Source organism: Oryx dammah, unplaced genomic scaffold (genome assembly GCF_014754425.2).
Source record: "Oryx dammah isolate SB20612 unplaced genomic scaffold, SCBI_Odam_1.1 HiC_scaffold_27, whole genome shotgun sequence".
Taxonomy (NCBI): Eukaryota; Metazoa; Chordata; class Mammalia; order Artiodactyla; family Bovidae; genus Oryx; species Oryx dammah.
Window position 1 is genome coordinate 21,225,965 of NW_024070211.1, and position 14,546 is coordinate 21,240,510.

Sequence of the window (14,546 nt, forward strand, 5' to 3'; positions counted from 1 at the left end):
CAGCATAAAGTATGTTGTAATGTTGACAGGCTATATTTTTACAGTGGTGCTAAAAGATTAAAATAAATATATACCAATGTCGATCTTAACAAATGTATGCACTGCAGCTAATAGAGGTAACATCAGTTTTCAAGTCTGTAATTGTTTATCCATATGTTGCAAATGGTAGTTTTTCCAAAATATAATAATTTGGCACTTTGTTCTGTAGATTTTTTTTTTTTGGAGGAGAAAATAAAATTAATATTGGAAGATCTTGATTTCTAGACTATATTACTGAGGGAAAAAATTACGATCCGGGTTTTCAATCAGCTTTTCAACCAGTGGTATGGGAATTCCATCTCTACAAGTCTTTCTGAGTAGCAATTTTTGCTCCTCTAAATACTAAAGGAATAAATACCCCATGCTCTCTAACTTTTCACAAGGGAGCATGTCACAAGTCTAAGGTCTTTGAATCTGTAGGATAATGTATTACTTGTACTCTAGTTCTGTGCCCACATTTGTCTTGTCCCTGTGCTGCAGGGACCCCCAAATCTCCTGCCAACAGGGCTCAATGACTATTCCTCTTTCTGCTCACATCCCCAAAACTAATGACAAGGTTCACACACGTCGCTTGAGAAGAATTGCCCCTGGGAGGGAAGAATTCTCTTTCTCAAGAGGGTAGTTCTTTGATTCAGCCTGTATGAACATCTCAGCACTTAAAAGGTTGTGCTGTTATTTCTAGGCTAGAGATCTTTCAGATGAGGTTGTTGATAAGAAGCATATCCAGTAGTTAGTCAGTACAAGTCCATGGGTCTGGCTCCCCACGTATACACTCTGCGTTACACAGCTGTGCACATGTCGTCCCCTCCTTGCCATATCCTACCTTTCTGGGGGACCCTCTAGAGTAGCTGCCAGCTTCAGCTTCCCTCCTTTTCATTGAGTCTTAAGCATATTGATCAAAGACCATTCTTCTTTCCAAGCAGCTGAACTTAGTTCATGTATATTTTACCCTTCTCAAGAGCTCCTAAGATCCTTATCTGGTCTCCTATATGATGATTTTTTTCCCTAGGTGAAGTATTTACATTGACACTTTAATAATGAGCTGGGGGACTTTGGCAGTCCAGTGGTTGACTCAGCACTTTCACTGCAGGGAGCATGAATTCGAGTCTTGGTTGGGGAACTAAGATCTCCCATGCCTTACAGAGGGGCCAAAGAATTATATATGTAAACTTAATAATGTGCGGAAGGTAATGTTTAAGCTAGATATATACACATGATTGTAGGAGAGGGCTATGTAGCCAGCATAAAGGTAGTCTATCATTTGATAGGTATCTTAGGCTTTAGATTTATTAAGAGATTTTAAAGTTACCATCTAAGGAATTAACTCATATTGTTTATAACAATCTTTTCTGAGACTATTTTTCCTATTTAGCATCCTAAAGTTTTTCCTCCCTTCTAATTTTCTATCTATATTTCTACCCATATTCAATTGCAGTAGGCACTTTGTTTGCTTTTACTCAGAGTGATACCACCCTGAAATGTCTTTCCTGGATTTTCTGCTTACTAAAATTTATTCAAATGGCAGGGCTCAGGGCAGATGTCCCAGGAGGAATGAGCAAACACTCCCTTATGTTTCAATCAGAAGCAAGCATTTCCTACTCTGAACACCCACTGCCAGTTTCTCACATTGCTGAGTTCATGTATCGTGTTGTGGCCTCTTATTTGTGTTGGGCATATAAAATACATGTGTCTGTTTATTTTTAATATTTAATAGTGTTTATTCAGTACTTTTTTTTTGTGCCAACAAATTAGGCAGAAGGAAAATCACTGTTACTCCCTGACTTTCGCGTGTTGAACGCAAAACCACAGTCACTAACTCAGAAGCCCAGGAACGCGCTTTCATCAGCAAAGGTTTCAGACTCCTCCAGCTACTTGATACCTTCTTAAGTGTTCTGTGCCCTCTCTCAGTTGCTCCAGGAGACCAAAGATAAAATAAAGAATTTTGAATAGACAAAGTAATGGAGAAATCACCCATGGTGATCACCTATTAAATTGTTTTCATCATAACCTGAAATGTAAAGAATACAGGAAGGTAATATATCTTTATGGAATCCAGGTGGATTTACATAGATTGGTTGCTGATTTCTGAAAAATATTTGCTTACAAGCAATGCCAGAGTAAAGAAATAAAGTTTATTTGTCACAAGGATGCTGTGAGGAGGCAACCTGGATTTCACTAACGATGAATCTTGGACTAATAAAGGAAAGCTTTGCAAACAGCAGTATCAACTTTCCTGCAGCAAGTTGTTGTAACATTTATAACATGTTTAGTCAGCTCTTGTTAAATGGCTTCAGGAATGATAAGAGATGTCCTTTGATGGAAGATGTGGCTTCATAGGTATCATTTCATATCTGACTTTCAGAACATGGATGAATGTTGACACCACAGAAGGAAATAAAAGGGGAAAATTATCCTAATTTATAAAATGAGATAATAATACCTACATTGTAGAGTTACGATAATGAAATAATATATAAACCGCTTAGCTTTCCATTTAGGGCAAATCATTTTCCACACATGTTAGGTCTCCTAATAACGGTAGTAATTATTCACCACTTACTATTGCAAGTGTTCTAAGGACTTCATGTGGCTTAGCACATTTCATCCTCTCGACAAACCCTATCACGTTCTCAAAACGCCAAATATAATATAAGAAGCTTAGTGCAACGTTTGCCAGCTGATTGCTAAAGTGATACACATAAAATACCCTTCCATAATTTAGTTCTCAAAGATAAGTTCATAGGGTCAAACATCTTCTACTAATGTGGCTAGAAAATATTACCTCCATTATGAAAAGTATGATTGCATAACAATTTCTTTACAATTGCTTTCCAGTTATAAAGCTATTACATACACATCTCATTTGATCTCCTACTTAATAGGTTCTATTAAGTAGGAAAAGTAGTTATTATTATCACTTTTTACATCTATAGAAACTGAAACTCAGAAAGATTAAACAACCTGCATTATCATGGATTAGAATTAAAGAGCCACGGCACTTGGTAATTCAACTATACGCCAATAAAAATTTTTTTAAAAGTTCACAGCCTTGTCTCTGAATTCTAGTCTAATATTTCAAGTCTCATATCTATCATCCCCCTAACTGTTAAGTGCAGTTAGGATATTCTGGGTTACCTAACCACAAGGACTCACAATCCGATGGGGCACTAATTCTACTCAGAGATGGTTAGGGATGACTTCCTGCTCCCAAGATCCATATTCTCTTTTTGGAAGGACATGAAGAACATGTTCTCTGAACTCCCTTGCCGTCAGGTATGGCCATGTTCATGAGATTCCAGTCAATGGAATGTGATAGAATGGCCATGTACCATCTCCAGTTCCATTTTGCTCTCTACTGTCTGGGTTCAGATGACTACAGGGAAGAAAATTAAAATTTATGCCCAGGGGCACCTATGCAGAGACTGGCAGCTTCTCTTCTCAGGTGGCTCAGTGGTAAAGAATTCTCCTGTCAGTGCAGGAGATGCAGGGGATGTGGGTGCAATGCCTGGGCTGGAAAGATCCCTTGGAGGAGGAAATGGCTACCCACAACAGTATGCTTGCTGGGAAAAATCCATGGACAGAGGAGCCCAGTGGGCTACAGTCCATGGGGTCCCAAACAGTCAGACACTGAGCATGTATGCATATCACTCTGTTCTCAACCAAAACATATCATAAGATGTTTAGTGGAACACTATGTCTGCAATATAATGACAGTTTTTATGAGACAGAAAGTTCCATGGTCACATGCTCTTGGGCAATTTTGAGTCATATAATATATAATTGGATCATTTGTGGCAGGACTTCTCAGAGCTTTAATTTACAGCACCAGTGAGCTCTGTGCAGAGGGCAGCACAGTTTTCAGAATTTTCCAAAGTCATTTGTCACAGCCAACCAGTGTTCCAGCAAACATATGTTGGCTTCACTGCACCATATTAAGCCTTATCTCCGATTCATACAGAACTTCTCTGTGAGTTTGGTGAGAAAAGAAAGTGACATCTCTCTTCTTATCTCTGACAACAAACTGCCTCTAAGCTAGTTACTGGGCTTCTCAGGTGGCACTAGTGGTAAAGAACCTGCTTGCCAGTGCAGGAAAGACCTAAGAGATGTGGATTCAACCTCTGGGTCAGGAAGATCCCCTGGAGGAGGGCATGGCAACCCACCGCAGTATTCTTGCCTGGAGTATTCCATGGACAGAGGAGCCTGGTGGGCCACAGTGCATAAAATCACAAAGAGTTGCACATGACTGAAGTAACTTAGCATGCATGCAAGCTAGTTCCTAGTTATTGCTTTGGGCTTTAACTTTCCCATCTACAAAATATGGCTGTCCTTTCAGGATTTCATTCCTTGCAGTAAGTGTCATGGGTCAGCTGCATGAGGAAGGGGAAGCTATACTGCGCATCAGTATAGCTAAGGGGAATGCCTGGCTCTGGCCTTAACGAACTGGCAAATCCAGATAGTTCATGAGAACCTTCCAGGTCTTGGTGTTTTTATCTGAAAGATAATGAAGCTGAACTCCATCATCTAGTCCTGAGAACCTTTCCACATAGGCCAAAGCTATATGATTTTACTGAGACTAGCACTAGAAAATGATTTAAGAAATAATAAAATATACAAAGCTGATGAGATCAACCTCAGATAAAAGTGAGACTGCAAATGTTTGGAATAGTGTTACTTATATAATTGGATTGTGGCCCCTTTTTTTTCTGAGAAGGAAGGAAGAAGAGAAGAGTGAGAGAAATAAAAAAAAAATATAAGTGTGTAAGTAAAAGGGGAATAGTCAAGCTGTTGTTATTAGAAGTGTACTGGAAACTTTAGATATTAAGCTTCTCTTTGTCTTTCTATAAAGTCACAAATTTTATAACATGAAAAAAGAAAATAAGAGTAATACTTTTAGATTGATTTTAAAAACCCTAAAGAATATATCATCAATTCAAATAAATTGGTGGAGGAAAACCAAATCCCCAAAACTCAAGGTCTAAAACACATGTTGTGTGTATGCATGCTAAGTTCCTTCAATCCTATCAGACTATTTGTGACTCTGTGGACTGTAGCCTGTCAGGCTCTTCTATCCATGGAGTTCTCCAGGCAAGAATACAGGAATGGGTTGCCATTCCCTCTTTCAGGGGAAATTCCCTACTCAGGGATTGAACCTGTGTCTCTTATGTCTCCTTCATTGGCAGGCAGGTTCTTTACCACTAGTGCTTCCTGCTGCTGCTGCTGTGCTTCCGGGGGAGTCTGCAAAATGTAAGATAATAAAATGCAAATATTGCCTGATGCCCTAATTAGTAGTTTACATGATGGATATTGTTTTCTGATTATAAGAATAGCACATCCTTATTTGGAGAAGACTCTTGAGAGTCCTTTGGACTGCAAAGAGATCCAACCAGTCCATCCTAAAGGAAATCAGTCCTGGGTGTTCATTGGAAGGATTGATGTTGAAGCTGAAACTCCAATATTTGGCCACCTCATGTGAAGAGCTGACTCATTTGAAAAGACCCTGATGCTGGGAAAGGTAGAGGGCAGGAGGAGAAGGGGATGACAGAGGATGAGGTGGTTAGATGGCATCACCGACTCGATGGACATGAGTTTGGGTAAATTCTGGGGGTTAGTGATGGACAGGGAGGCCTGGTGTGCTGTGGTTCATGGGGTCGCAAAGAGTTGGACACGACTGAGCAACTGAACTGAACATGCTTATTTAAAAAAATAGATAATAAAAAAATTAAGAAAATGAAATCATCTGTATTCCCATGAATAGCCAATGTTAGTATTTAGTTATAAACCCTTAGATTTAGTGTGCCTACTCGTAAGTATATTTTATATGAGTATTCTACTCATAAAGACATTTTAAAATTACACTATAATGGGATCATACTATGTATAAGGTTTAATAACAGACATTCACTTAATATATCATATAGAATTTTTCATATAAATAAATGTGGATTTGTTAAGTACTTTTCATTAGCTAATTATTTAATGAGACTTTAATGAGTTATCAACATGGTTTAATACCTTTCTGTAAATTTACTGAGTATTTACATGTCTTCTGCAAAAAGATTTGTTTTATGTTAATTTAAGCTTAATTAGATCTCATTTGTTTACTTTTGTTTTTATTTTCATTTTTCTAGGAGCTGGATCAAAAAAGATCTCGGTGCAACTAATGTCAAAGAGTGTTCTGCCTATGTTTTCCTCTAAGAGTTTTATAGTGTCTGGCCTTGCATTTAGTTATTTAACCCATTTTGAGTTTACTTTTGTGTATGGTGTTATGGAGTGTTCTAATTTCACTCTTTTGCATGTAGGTATTCAGTTTTCCCAGCACCACTATTAAAAAGACTTTTTCTCCATTGTATATTCTTGTCTATTTTGTCATAGATTTTTAAAAACTGAGGTACAACTAACATCCAACATCAGGTGTACAACATAATGATTCATTATTTGTATATATTGCAAAATGATCACTACAATAAGTCTTTAACATCTAGCCTCATACATTACATTATTTCATAAACTAATCATATGGAATTCTTTTTTAAAGAGCAAAGATTTGGGCTGGGAGGAAGATGGGTGATGAACAAGCACAAGATTTTTTTTGACATATGGAGTGGGTAGGCCAAAGATGGTTCAAAGCTACGGATAATCGCACATTAAATAAGTGTGCCCTTGTCATATTTGTACAGATTCATAGAATTCTGTCTAGATCACATCAAGTTGGGGAACTATAACTGTCTTCTGTCAAATGACCAGGCATTGGTAATTATTCCCATCTTTTATTTAAGGGAATGATTGTAGTTTTCTGAAGCACAGCTTGGGAAGAAATAAGACAAAAGATAAGGAGAGATATTAATAGCTAGCATTTATTAAGTGATTACTACAATCTATGACACAGTGTGGTAAGCACTGTATATCCTAAAACAGCACAGCTTTAAGTCAGCATCTGTTTCTAGCCCAACTTTCCAGGGAGGAAACAAATAATCAGATAACCAGAACTTTAGTCAACTTGTCTCAAAATACATAATTAACAAGTAATGGTCTCTGGCTCCATCTTTATAATAATGCCAATATACCAAACAAAGGCAAATTAAGACAATGGAAGAATAAAAGCAACTGTAAAATATCCACAAAAAATTCAGTGAAGAAAACCAGTACTCTTTCTAGTACACAGCAAGTGTTCAACATTTTTCCCTTTCTGAAGAGTTTCCTTAATTATTACTACTGTTAATTTATTTTATATTTTTAATAGTTAATTTTATTTCATGTTATGCCTGATATTGAGTTTATTTTTCTTGGCTATGTTTTATGAAGAATTGGAAGCTACTTTAAATTATCTTTGTAACAACGAAGGGATCATAAACAAATATACAAATCTTAATATGTGAATCACTTTTTACAGCCTCATTCAGAAGTGTTTACTATTGTATTTTTTTATAATTTATATATTCCCTGATAACCCTTGTTCAAAACGTATTATAAATCAAGAGGAATCTACTTAAGACACTTCCTTGGAATTTCTGAGAAAAATCCACAGGATGTTCAATTCCCTGTTGGGATAGAAACTCATGTTATTCATAATCACATATTTGAATGTAATCAGGTCAATATGTAAATGACTTTGAATGTGATCCATTGTGTCTGTATTTTCCTTCAAAGGTTCAGCAAAGTCTGTTTTCTCTAGGGACAGTCTAGTCAATATCTGTGCCTTACACAAGCCAGGAATGTGACATTTAGGGAGCTGAGTGTCATGGAAGAGTGGATTCCTATCTCATTTGCACACTGCACAAAGATTAGCAGTCATAGTGAGGATGACACCAGCATGAAAAATCCTTCCTACTGACTGTAGGCTGGACTTGCTGTTCTACCAGTTCAATACAAATTATTTCTGAGCAATACCCCCTGCAATTACCTGATTAGCAATCCCAATTGCTTTCCCCTGTTTCAAAGACCTTGATTAAATGATATCCCCTCCTGATTACTTTATCAAGTCTGGCTACTATGGATTATTGACAGTTCTATGTTAACTAACTGTGTTTCTTTGGCAACCTGCCAGGCAAATGGGAAAGCAGCTGTTTCTTGAGATGGGGAGGAGGGAAATCCCAATTGATACAGTCCTTGTGGCTTTTGCATGCTGACAGACCATTAGCTGACCTTGAAATTGTTTTGTTGGTGGTTAGAGTGTTTGACATCCCTTTGGACTATCAAAGATTGACAACTAGATAGTAGAGGGTTTAGAACTCTGATGCAAAACTCTATCCCTTTATAGCTTGTAGAAAGCAGGTGTATGGTGTGCTGTCTAGAAGAGGAAATACATCATGTTAGCCCGCTTCTCATAGAGTTCTGACTGCACGGACTGTCCAGAGCCTCAAGGTTTAAATTTGACTTATGCCATCCTTCCTTGTGCTGAAATCATGTGTAAGGGCTGCTGAATAGGCTGACTTTCATCAAATAGCTCCATATAGTGAGAATGGTGATCTTTTTGTATATCTCACTTACAAATCCATGGAGGCTTTGACACAGGGCCACAGATGATTTAAACATAGTCATCTTTTCACCATGATCTTTAAATACAGATTATTCCATTTTAGTTGTTTTTCTTCTTTTTCAAAATATTAACTTCTCTTTTATATCCTGTGTTTGTTTGTTCTTTTTTTTTTTATTTTAATTGTCCTTAAATCTGAATCTTGGAGAAAATCAGTAGGCAGAGAAGGCTTGAGATGAGTGAATATTATTTAAACAAACAATGATGTTTGCCTTTTCCTTTTTACTTAATTCCAGTCGCATTTTTTTCTCCTTTCCTTTTTAACAAGCTTCAATTTAGAAGAGTTTTCAGTTCAGTTCAGTTCAGGCACTCAGTCCTGTCTACTCTTTGTGGCCCCATGGACTGCAGCATGCCAGGCCTCCCTGTCTATCACCAGCTCCCAGATCTTACTCAAACTTATGTCCATTGAGTCAGTGATACCATCCAACCATCTCATCCTCTGTAGTCCTCTCCTCCTGCCCTCAGTCTTTCCCAGCATCAGGGTCTTTTCCAGTAAATCAGTTTTATGCATCAGGTGACCAAAGTATTGGAGTTTCAGCTTCAGCATCAGTCCTTCCAATGAATATTCAGGACTGATTTCCTTTAAGACTGACTGGTTTGATCTCCTTGCAGTCCAAAGGACTCTCAAGAGTCTTCTCCAACACGACAGTTCAAAAGCATCAGTTCTTCAGTGCTCAGCTTTCTTTATTGTCCAACTCTCACATCCATACATGACTACTGGAAAAACTATGACTTTGACTATACGGACCTTTGTTGGCAAAGTAATGTCTCTGCTTTTGGATTTAGAGAATTATTGTGATGTTAGTACAGAAAGCTCCTGTTTTCCCCACACCAGGTATGGAATACTTATTACACTTAAACCTCAAATTACTGAGGTCCAGTCCTGGTTGGATCCAGGGTATCTTCAGGGGGATGGCATCAGTGACCTAGACAAATAATTTATTTAGAGATATAGAAAGAGATAAAGAAGGAATATAGCAGTTAGGAAAATATAGGAGAGAAAGAGGCTGATATTCCTCAGTTTACACAGAAAATCAATAAAGTCTCGAGACAAGAGATTGCACCGTCTACATAAGGCCACAGGTGCCCACTTGAATAGCGGAGGGTGGCCCACCTTGGGCTCCCTCTTGCGTGGGTCTTAGAAGCCCAGGCAAATAAGTAGACATGGTGAGCCTCTATGCTTCAGATGGGAATTCAACCTGAAAAGGAGAATAAGAAAGAAAAGACAACACGGGGAAACCAGACTCTCGAGAAACTGGCCCGTCTCTTTATTTTTCAGGAAAGCTTTTATAATTTAAGTTGTACATAGAGTTAAATGTAAGAAGTAGAGTCACGCAGGTTCAGCTGCTCTGACCCTTATCTAAAGACAGAGTGTTCTTTGCATACCTTTGTTTTTACAAGGGTCTTACATTTATTTACAATATCTTCTGTCCTGAAGACTGATTAACATTTTATGGCCCCATCTTTCTTTCTATTGATAAAGGTTAGTCAATCAGAAAACTTGTTTTCCCTTAAGATCTGCTTAGTCTTAAGATAGTGATAAAATTATATTCTTACATAGAAAGGATACAATGATTTATAACAAAGAAAGAGGAGTACAGTGATTTATAGTAAAGAGAAAAATTCATTAACTCAAAAGTCTAGTATTGCTAACATCAAAACTACTATATTTCTTTTTCTACATTCCAATTATATTGATTAACATACTCCTAGGTGCCTAAGGATATGGAGGCCTGGTGGCAATCATTAACTCAGCAATGAAACCCTTCACCAACATGATTTTTATCTTTAGAAAAGCCCTATGCTAACTATGACTTTCAAAATACTCCAAAGTCTCTGTGCTGTTTATGGTTGAGAGGTTGTAAACAATCATGTGCATAGTAGCAAGAGTGTGGATAATCCTATCACACAAGCTAGTCTGCCAGCAGAGAGGTTTGACCTGAGACACTCCTTTTATATGCAGGAGGCTATTAACTGGAGCTCTAAGTTAATTTTCCAGAGAAAGGTGGTCAGAGATAGCCCCTGTTAATGTCAGAAGAGTGTAGTATAACAGACAGAGTTTGGTTTTGGGGGTAGACGTTCCAGCAGATCTAGGGGACCTCTTGAGTCTTGATCTTGCCTGCATGGTCTTGTCATGGGTGGGGTCGGGGAGTCCCTTGAGTCCTGACCCGCCTTTGCCCATCAGGGCTCTTCCTCATGACCTTTGCTGTGAGTGGGATCTCCCGTGCTGGCTCCCGGCACCAAATGATAAATTATTACTAACTAAAGTGCATAGATTATTCAGAATGTCCTTAGTTTTTATCTAATGTCCTATTTCTGTCCCAGGATTTTGTCCAAGATACCACATTCTATTTAGTCCTCATGTCTCCTTATGTTCATCTTGACTGGGAGAGTTTCTCAGACCTACTTTGTTTTTTAAGAGGTTGACAGTGTTGAGACCTTCTAGTTAGGTATTTTGCAGACTGTCCCTACATGAAAAGAGTAATTTTACAGTGGAGGAACCTGAAAAACACTACCTCAAATCTGATGATCTAGGTCAACATCAACAGTCAGAAGTCATGTTGATAGCATGTATGTACCCTTGTTATGATTTATTGAGAATGACACTTTACTTCTGTGGTTTTATTCCCCCAATTCCGTCTCCTAATCTAATCATGAGAAAAATATCAGATAAATCCCAACTGAGAGACCGTCTACAAAACACCTGACCAATATATCTCAAAACTGTCAAAACCAACTAGCGATAGTACAAAGAAGAATTTCAATGTTTATGTAGTTATTTCATTCTCAGTACAAACTCGTGAATATTTCTTTTACACTTTCAGTTATAGTTTAATACTACTTTATTTTGTTTTTCAGAGTGATGCAAATTTGAGCTCTTCCAGTTGATTCTTGTATCCCTGTGACAAGTCCTATCATTGTTACTGTCTTTTGTGAGGCACCGAGGGTATTTTATTAACTCTAAAACCTTTTGCTAATTGTGAGAAAATCACGAAATTTACCATCTTAACCATTTATAAGTATACTGTTTAGTAGGGCTAAGTGTATTCACATTGTTGTGCAATTAATCTGAAAAGTTTCTTATTTTGCAAAACTGAAACTCTATACTCGTTAAACAACTGCTCCTTCTTTCTTCTCTATCTAGCCCCTGGAGATCACCATTCTAGTTTCTGTTTCCATGCATTTATCTACTCTAAACACATCATATCAATGGTATCAAAGAGTATTTATCTTTTTGTGACCAGTTTCCTTATCTCAGTCTAGTATCCTCACAGTTTGTTTATGTTGTATTATGAATTACAGTGCTATGAATAAGAATGTACAAATTTCTCTTCCAGATCCTACTTCTAGTTAGTTTGGATATATGCCCAAATGTGAAATTGCTAGACTTTATAATTCTATTTTCAATTTTTTGAGGAGCTGACCCTGTTTTCCAGAGGGGCTAAACCATTTAACTTTCTTATTAATAGTATATGAGAAGGTCTAACTTTTCTACATCCTTGCCAAACTCATTACTTTCTATTTTATTTTTTGATAGCAGACATCCTAATGGGTATGAGATGATACTTCATTGTCATTCTGATTTGCATTTTGCTAATAATTAGTAATTTGAGAAGCTTTTCATATGCTTGTTGGACATTTGTATATTTTCTTTGTAGAAATGTCTGTTCAAGTCCTTCTTCCAATTTTAAGACAGGTTATTTGTTTTTTGTTGTTGTTGATTTGTGCAGTTCTTTATAAATCCTGGGTATGAACCTGTTTTCAGATATATGGATCCAATATTTTCTTCCATTCCACAAGTTATCTTTTTACTCTGTTGATTGTTTGGTGCACAGTAGTTTAAAATTTTTATGTAATCCAATGTATCTATTTTTATTTTTATTGTTTGTGCTTTTGGTATCATGTCCAAGAAATCAAATCATATGAAGCTTTCCCCTTACCTTTCTTTCTAAGCCTTATAGCTTTGTAAAATTTAAAATCCCTTTTTTATAGCTTTAGCTTTTACATTTAAGTTTTGACCATTTATAGTTTACTGTTGCATATAGTGTAAAATAATTGACCAGCTTCATTCTTTCATGTGTGGATATCCAGTTTTTCCAACGCTATTTGTTAAAAAGACTGTTGTTTCCTCATTAAATCACATTGTCACCCTTATCAAAATCATTTGACCAGGTATGTGAGAGTTTATTTCTAGGCTCTTTTTCCTTTTCTTTTGGTCTATATATACATCTTTGTGCCAGAACCACACTGTTTTGATAACTGTAGCCTTGTTATGCTTTGAAATCAGAAAATTCAGCTTTGTTCTTTGTTTTTTTTTTTTTTTTTTTTTTTTGAGATTTCTTTGGGTATTTGGGTCCCTGTGAAATTCCATATGAGTTGTAGAATGAATTTTTCTATTTCTACAAAAAATACCATTAGAATTTTCGTAATTTAAACTCTAGCTAACTTTGATAGTATTTACATCTTAACAAATACTAAATTTTCCAGTCCATTAACATGTAATGTCTTTCCATTCATTTGTGTGACTTTATTTCAGCAACATTTTGTAGTTTTAAGTGCAAAGTCTTTTGTCTCCTTCATAAGGTTTATTCCTAAACATTTTACTTTTCTGATGCAATTGTAAATTGAATTGTTTTCTTAATTTCTTTTTGGATTGTTCATTGCTAGTGTACAGGAACATGCTAATTTTTGTGTTTAGTAACTTTTAAGTCTAATTTAACTCATAGTTTCAGAAAACATGCACAATCTCTTAGGAGTCTTCTTGTTACCTAACAGTTTGCCTGAAGAGGAATCTATAATCTAAGTATTTTGAGTTCAGGTTTCTTTCACTCACAGATGTGACTGAGCATCTAATTTATTTAAGTCAATTCTGACTTAATGACTTCCTCTTTTACCATCTTGCCTCTACTCTCAATAGAGTGGAAATGCTTGTCTTGGTAATGGGAAAGACAGAAACTAGTGGGTAAGTATCATCTCATCAGGCAGATTCCCTGAGATCTTGATAGTGTCATTGCTATTGATAGGGAATCTTGTACCACTCAAGCCAATAAGAACTTACTCAGTTGTTAAGAACATGGTTTTGAAATTAGAAAAATCTGGTTTACTCTAGCTCCAAAATTTACTAGCCATGAAAAGTTGCTGAATTTCTCACTACCACTGAACCTCAAACATGGAACAAGACCAGTTCCAAATAGGAAAGGAGTACATCAAGGCTGCCTCTTGAGAAACCTATATGCAGGTCAGGAAGCAACAGTTAGAACTGGACATGGAACAACAGACTGGTTCCAAATAGGAAAAGGAGTACGTCAAGGCTGTATATTGGCACCCTGCTTATTTAACTTATGTGCAAAGTACATCATGAGAAACGCTGGGCTGGAAGAAACACAAGCTGGAATCAAGATTGCCGGGAGAAATATCAATAACCTCAGATATGCAGAAGACACCACCCTTATGGAAGAAAGTGAAGAGGAACTAAAAAGCCTCTTGATGAAAATGAAAGAGGAGAGCGAAAAAGTTGGTTTAAAGCTCAACATTCAGAAAACGAAGATCATGGCATCCGGTCCCACCACTTCATGGTAAACAGATGGGGAAACAGTGGAAACAGTGTCAGACTTTATTTTTGGGGGCTCCAAAATCACTGCAGATGGTGACTGCAGCCATGAAATTAAAAGATGCTTACTCTTTGGAAGAAAAGTTATGACCAACCTAGATAGCATATTCAAAAGCAGAGACATTACTTTGCCGACTAATGTCCATCTACTCAAAGCTATGGTTTTTCCAGTGGTCGTGTATGGATGTGAGAGTTGGACTGTGAAGAAGGTTGAGTGCTGAAGAATTGATGCTTTTCAACTGTGGTGTTGGAGAAGACTCTTGAGAGTCCCTTGGACTGCAAGGAGATCCAACCAGTCCACTCTAAAGGAGATCAGTCCTGGGTGTTCATTGGAAGGACTGATGTTGAAGCTGAAACTCCAAT